Source organism: Arachis stenosperma, chromosome 6 (assembly GCF_014773155.1).
Source record: "Arachis stenosperma cultivar V10309 chromosome 6, arast.V10309.gnm1.PFL2, whole genome shotgun sequence".
Taxonomy (NCBI): domain Eukaryota; kingdom Viridiplantae; phylum Streptophyta; class Magnoliopsida; order Fabales; family Fabaceae; genus Arachis; species Arachis stenosperma.
Genome location: NC_080382.1, coordinates 131,947,437 through 131,955,011, shown reverse-complemented (window position 1 = coordinate 131,955,011; position 7,575 = coordinate 131,947,437). Strand labels below are relative to the sequence as shown.

General features: G+C 40.6%; 1 non-coding gene across 1 annotated transcript; it reads right to left on the bottom strand.

Moving 5' to 3' along the window:
• Positions 1–3,139: 3,139 nt before the first annotated feature.
• LOC130937808 (small nucleolar RNA R71) lies at positions 3,140–3,247 on the bottom strand. Its single transcript, XR_009069006.1, has one exon. It is a non-coding gene; the product is annotated as a small nucleolar RNA R71 (small nucleolar RNA).
• Between the last annotated feature and the right edge of the window lie 4,328 nt (positions 3,248–7,575).

Below are 7,575 nucleotides of genomic sequence, written 5' to 3'. Positions count from 1 at the left end.
CCCAAGCACACACCAAGTGGGCCCGGAAGTGGATTTTTATGTCATTTACTCATCTTTGTACACCTTAGGCTACTAGTTTTCTATAAGTAGGACCTTTTACTATTGTATTTAACATCTTGGTAGCTATCTTTGAGTTTCATGCTATCTTAGATCATTGGGAGGCTGGCCTCACGGCCATGCCTAGACCTTGTTCTTATGTATTTTCAACGGTGGAGTTTCTACACACCATAGATTAAGGTGTGGAGCTCTGCTGTACCTCGAGTATTAATGCAATTACTATTGTTCTTCTATTCAATTCCGCTTGTTCTTTGTCCAAGATATCACTTGTTCTTTAACTTGATGAATGTGATGATCCGTGACACTCATCATCATTCTCACTTATGAACAAAGTGACTGACAACCACTCTGTTCTACAAGCAACAAGGCTCTAGTGTTTATCTCTTGGATTCCTGATACACGATGCATGGTTGATCGCCTGACAACCGAGTGCTCGCCTGACAAACGAGCCAGCCATTCCGTGAGATCAGAGTCTTCGTGGTATAGGCGAGAACTGATGGCGGCATTCAAGAGAATCCGGAAGGTCTAACCTTGTCTGTGGTATTCTGAGTAGGATTCAATGATTGAATGACTGTGACGTGCTTCAAACTCCTAGCAGGCGGGGCGTTAGTGACAGACGCAAAAGAATCACTGGATTCTATTCCGGCCTGACCGAGAACCGACAGCTGATTAGCCATATGCTGTGACAGAGCATAGGAACATTTTCACTGAGAGGATGGGAGGTAGCCACTGACAACGGTGAAACCCTTGCATAAGCTTGCCATGGAAAGGAGTAAGAAGGATTGGATGAAGACAGTAGGAAAGCAGAGAGACGGAAGGGAAGGCATCTTCATACGCTTATCTGAAGCTCTCACCAATGATATACATAAGTATCTCTATCTTTATCTTTATGCTTTATTCATCATCTATACCCATTTGAGTCTGCCTGACTGAGATTTACAAGGTGACCATAGCTTGCTTCATACCAACAATCTCCGTGGAATCGACCCTTACTCGCGTAAGGTTTATTACTTGGACGACCCAGTGCACTTGCTGGTTAGTTGTGCGAAGTTGTAGTGATCACAATTTCGTGCACCAAGTTTTTGGCGCCGTTGCCGGGGATTGTTTGAGTTTGGACAACTGACGGTTCATCTTGTTGCTTAGATTAGGTATTTTTTTTTCTTCAGAGTTCTTGAGAATAAATTCTAGTGTTTCATGATGATCTGTTGAAGTCTGGCTGGCTGAGAAGCCATGTCTAATCTTATTGGACCGAGGTTTCAACTTATCATCACAAGAGCTTGTTGATTTCTATCAATCTTGCTATTGGAGCAATGATCTGCTAAGGCTTGGCTGGCCATTGGCCATGTCTAGTGTTTTGGACCGAAGCTTTCTTTGAAAGCTTGGCTGGCTGTGAAGCCATGTCTAATTCCTGGACCGGAGTCTTAGACTAGCATTGTAATGATTCCTGGAATTCAAATTGAAAATTCTGAAACCTTCATTTTCTATTTTCATATAATTTTCGAAAAAGCACAAAAAAATTACAAAACCGTAAAAACCAAAAAAAGATTTTATGTTTCTTGTTTGAGTCTAGTGTCTAATCTTAAGTTTGGTGTCTTGCATGCCTTGTTTATTTGATCTTGGTTCTATTTTCAAGTCAATAGTACAGGGAACTAAAGATTCAGAACATGCAGCAGAGGAATTACACAGAAAAAGCTGGGCGTTCAAAACGCCCAGTGAAGAAGGACAGACTGGCGTTTAAACGCCAGCCAGGGTACCTGGTTGGGCGTTTAACGCCCAAAAAGGTAGCATTTTGGGCGTTAAACGCCAGAATGGATACCATTCTGGGCGTTTAACGCCAGGATGGCAAAAGGGGGAAGATTTTGTTTTCAAATCAAATTTTTTTCAAGTTTTCAAAGTTTTTCAAAACCAAATCTTTTTCAAATCATATCTTTTCAATCAAATGTTTTCAAAATCAATTTCTTTCCTTTTTCAAAGATAGTTACTAACAATTAATGATTTGATTGAACATTTTAAGTATGTAGCCTTTTCTGTTGAGAAAGGTTTAATGTTTGAATCATATCTTTTCTTGTTAGGCAAGTCATTAATTTTTAAAATCAAATCTTTTTAAATTGTTTTCAAAATCATATCTTTTCAATCATATCTTTTTAAAACCATAACTTTTCAATCATATCTTCTTAATCACATCTTTTTCAAAACAGTTTTTGGATCATATCTTTTTGATTTCTAATTTCAAAAATCTTTTTCAAAAAAAAAAATTACTTGATTTTTTTCCCACTCTTGATTTTCGAAAATTAATTAAAGTTTTTCAAAAATGTTTTCAAAATCTTTTACTTAATTTTCGAAAATTACTTCCCTTCTTCTCACATCCTTCTATTTATGGACTAACACTATCCCTTAATGCAAAATTCGAACTCCATCTTCTTTGATAAATTCGAATCTTCTACTTCTGTCTTCTACTTTTCTTTTCTTCTGACACCTCAAGGAATCTCTATACTGTGACATAGAGGATTCCATATTTTCTTGTTCTCTTCTCTTTCATATGAGCAGGAGCAGAGACAAAGGCATTCTTGTTGAAGCTGACCCTGAACCTGAAAGGACCTTGAAGCGAAAGCTAAGAGAAGCTAAGGCACAACTCTCTGTAGAGGACCTGACCGAATTCTTCAAAGAAGAAGAAGACATGGCAGCCGAAAACAACAACAATGCCAACAATGCAAGGAAGGTGCTGGGTGACTTCACTGCACCTACTCCCGACTTCTATGGGAGAAGCATCTCTATCCCTGCCATTGGAGCAAACAACTTTGAACTTAAGCCTCAATTAGTTTCTCTAATGCAACAGAATTGCAAGTTCCATGGACTTCCATTGGAAGATCCTCATCAGTTCTTAGCTGAGTTCTTGCAAATCTGTGACACTGTCAAGACTAATGGGGTAGACCCTGAGGTCTATAGACTTATGCTATTCCCTTTTGCTGTAAGAGACAGAGCTAGGACATGGTTGGACTCACAACCTAAAGAAAGCCTGGACTCTTGGGAAAAGCTAGTCAATGCCTTCTTGGCAAAGTTCTTTCCACCTCAAAAATTGAGTAAGCTTAGAGTGGAAGTCCAAACCTTCAGACAGAAGGATGGAGAATCCCTCTATGAAGCTTGGGAAAGATACAAACAATTGATCAGAAAATGTCCTTCAGACATGCTTTCTGAATGGAGCATCATAGGTATTTTCTATGATGGTCTCTCTGAACTATCCAAGATGTCTTTGGATAGTTCTGCTGGAGGATCTCTTCATTTGAAGAAGACGCCTACAGAAGCTCAAGAGCTCATTGAAATGGTTGCAAATAACCAATTCATGTACACTTCTGAAAGGAATCCTGTGAACAATGGGACAAGTCAGAAGAAAGGAGTTCTTGAGATTGACACTCTGAATGCCATATTGGCTCAGACCAAGATATTGACTCAACAAGTCAATTTGATTTCTCAAAATCTGTCTGGAATGCAAAATGCACCAAGCAGTACTAAGGATGCTTCATCTGAAGAAGAAGCTTATGATCCTGAGAACCCTTCAATGGAAGAGGTGAATTACCTGGGAGAACCCTATGGGAACACCTATAATTCTTCATGGAGAAATCACCCAAATTTCTCATGGAAGAATCAAGAGAGACCTCAACAAGGTTTGAACAACAATAATGGTGGAAGAAACAGGTTTAGCAATGGCAAGCCTTTTCCATCATCTTCTCAGCAACAGACAGAGAATTCTAAGCAGAACCCCTCTGACTTAGCAACCATGGTCTCTGATCTAATCAAAACCACTCAAAGTTTCATGACTGAAACAAGGTCCTCCATTAGAAATTTGGAGGCACAAGTGGGACAGCTGAGCAAGAAAGTTACTGAACTCCCTCCAAGTACTCTTCCAAGCAACACAGAAGAAAATCCAAAAGGAGAGTGCAAGGCCATCAACATGGCCGAATTTGGAGAGGAAGGAGAGGAAGTGAACGCCACTGAGGAAGACCTCAATGGGCGTGCACCAACCTCCAATGAGTTCCCTAATGAGGAACCATGGGAATCTGAGGCTCAAAATAAGACCATAGAGATTCCATTGGACTTACTTCTGCCTTTCATGAGCTCTGATGAGTATTCCTCCTCTGAAGAGGATGAGTATGTCACTGAAGAGCAAGTTGCTAAATACCTTGGAGCAATCATGAAGCTAAATGACAAGTTATTTGGAAATGAGACTTGGGAGGATGAACCTCCTTTGCTCACCAAAGAACTGGATGACTTGTCTAGGCAGAAATTACCTCAAAGAGACAAGATCCTGGGAAGTTTTCCATACCTTGTACCATAGGCACCATGACCTTCAAGAAGGCTCTGTGTGACTTAGGGTCAAGTGTAAACCTCATGCCTCTCTCTGTAATGGAGAAGCTAGGGATCTTTGAGGTGCAAGCTGCAAGAATCTCACTAGAGATGGCAGACAACTCAAGAAAACAAGCTCATGGACTTGTAGAGAATGTTTTGGTAAAAGTTGAAGACCATTACATCCCTACTGATTTCATAGTCCTAGAGACTGGGAAGTGCATGGATGAATCCATCATCCTTGGCAGACCCTTCCTAGCCACGGCAAAGGCTGTGATTGATGTTGATGGAGGTGAACTGATCATTCAAGTGAATGAAGAATCCTTTGTGTTTAAGGCTCAAGGATATCCCTCTGTCACCATGGAGAGGAAGCATGAAGAGCTTCTCTCAATTCAGAGTCAAACAGAGCCCCCACAGTCAAACTCTAAGTTTGGTGTTGGGAGGCCACAACCAAACTCTAAGTTTGGTGTTGAACCCCCACATTCAAACTCTAAGTTTGGTGTTGGGAGGTTCCAACATTGCTCTGAGTATCTGTGAGGCTTCATGAGAGCCCTCTGTCAAGCTACTAACATTAAAGAAGCGCTTGTTGGGAGGCAACCCAATAATTATGTTTTATATATTTTCTTTTGTTATTTTATGTTTTTTGTAGGTTGATGATCATAAGAAGACACAAAATCAATTGAAAAAGCAAAAACAGAATGAGAAACAGGAAGAAAAACAGCACACCCTGGAGGAAGAACCCACTGGCGTTTAAACGCCAGTGAGGCTAGCAGTTGGGCGTTTAACGCCCAGTCTGGCACCATTCTGGGCGTTTAACGCCAGAAAAGGGCACCAGACTGGCGTTAAACGCCAGAAAAGGGCAAGAATCTGGCGTTAAACGCCAGGAATGGGCACCAGCCCGGCGTTTAACGCCAGAAATGGCTCAAAACGTGATTTTGAATGCCATTTGGTGCAGGGATGACTTTTCCTTGACACCTCAGGATCTGTGGACCCCACAGGATCCCCACCAACCCCACCACTCTCTCTCTTCTTCACCCATTCACCAATCACCTCAATACCTCTACCCCATAAATCCTTCTTCACCCCTTCATTTTCACACCACCTAAACACCACTTCTCCCCCTCTTTGGCCGAACACAAAGCCATTCCCTTCTTCCTCATTTCTTCTTCTTCTACTCTCTTCTTTCTTCTTTTGCTCGAGGACGAGCAAACCTTTTAAGTTTGGTGTGGTAAAAGCATTGCTTTTTGTTTTTCCATAACCATTTATGGCATCCAAGGCCGGAGAAACCTCTAGAAAGAGGAAAGGGAAGGCAAAAGCTTCTACCTCCGAGTCATGAGAGATGGAGAGATTCATCTCAAGGGTGCATCAAGACCACTTCTATGAAGTTGTGGCCATGAAGAAGGGTCAACTTTGATCAAAAGGTTGGACTAAGTCCTCACAGATATCTGTGAAGAGGACGCCCAATGGAAGAGAAATTCAAGAAGAAAGCCGGTTCAACTGAGAAGGCATGACCTCAAGCCCATCACTAAGAAAAGGATGGAGCAAACAAGAGATCCTCCTCCTCATGAAGTCCCTAAGATGCCTCAAGGGATGCACTTTCCTCCACAAAACTATTGGGAGCAAATCAACACCTCCCTAGGAGAATTGAGTTCCAACATGGGACAACTAAGGGTGGAGCACCAAGAACACTCCATTCTCCTCCATGAAATTAGAGAAGATCAAAGAATCATGAGAGAGGAGCAACAAAGACAAGGAAGAGACATTGAGGAGCTCAAGCACTCCATAAGACCTTCAAGAGGAAGAACAAGCCGCCCTCACTAAGGTGGACCCGTTCTTTAATCTCCTTGTTCTTTATTTCCTTGTTTTTCGAATTTTTATGCTTATGTTTGTCCATGTTTGTGTCTTATGATCATTAGAGTCTTAGTGTCTATGCCTTAAAGTTATGAATGTCCTATGAATCCATCACCTTTCTTAAAAGAAAACTGTTTTTATCACAAAAGAACAAGAAGTACAGGATTTCAAATTCATCTTTAAAACTAGCTTAATTAGTTTGATGTGGTGACAATACTTTTTGTTTTCTGAATGTATGCTTGAACAGTACATATGTCTTTTGAATTTGTTGTTCATGAATGTTAAAATTGTTGGCTCTTGAAAGAATGATGAAAAAGGAGACATGTTACTGAGGATCTGAAAAATCATAAAAATGATTCTTGAAGCAAGAAAAAGCAGTGAATACAAAAAAAAAAACGAAAAAAAAGAAGGAAAAAGAGAAAAAGAGAGAAAAAGAAAGAAAAAGAAAGAAATAAAGTGTGATCCAAGGCAAAAAGAGTGTGCTTAAGAACCCTGGACACCTCTAATTGGGGACTCTAGCAAAGCTGAGTCACAATCTGAAAAGGTTCACCCAATTATGTGTCTGTGGCATGTATGTATCCGGTGGTAATACTGGAAGACAGAGTGCTTTGGGTCACGGCCAAGACTCAATAAGTAGCTGTGTTCAAGAATCATCATACTTAACTAGGAGAATCAATAACACTATCTGGATTCTGAGTTCCTAAAGAAGCCAATCATTCTGAATTTCAAAGGATAGAGTGAGATGCCAAAACTGTTCGGAGGCAAAAAGCTACTAGTCCCGCTCATCTAATTTGGAGCTAAGTTTCATTGATAATTTGGAGTCTATAGTATATTCTCTTCTTTTTATCTTATTTGATTTTCAGTTGCTTGAGGACAAGCAACAATTTAAGTTTGGTGTTGTGATGAGCGGATAATTTGTACCCTTTTTGGCATTGTTTTTAGTATGTTTTTAGTATGATCTAGTTAGTTTTTAGTATATTTTTAGTAGTTTTTAGTTAAAATTCACTTTTCTGGACTTTACTATGAGTTTGTGTATTTTTCTGGGATTTCAGGTATTTTCTGGCTGAAATTGAGGGCCCTGAGCAAAAATCTGATTCAGAGACTGAAAAGGACTGCAGATGCTGTTGGATTCTGATCTCCCTGCACTCGAAGTGGATTTTCTGGAGCTACAGAAGCCCAATTGGCGCGCTCTCAACGTCGTTGGAAAGTAGACATCCTGGGCTTTCCAGAAATATATGATAGTCCATACTTTGCCCAAGATTTGATGGCCCAAACCGGCGTTCAAAGTCACCTACAGGAATTCCAGCGTTAAACGCCGGAACTGGC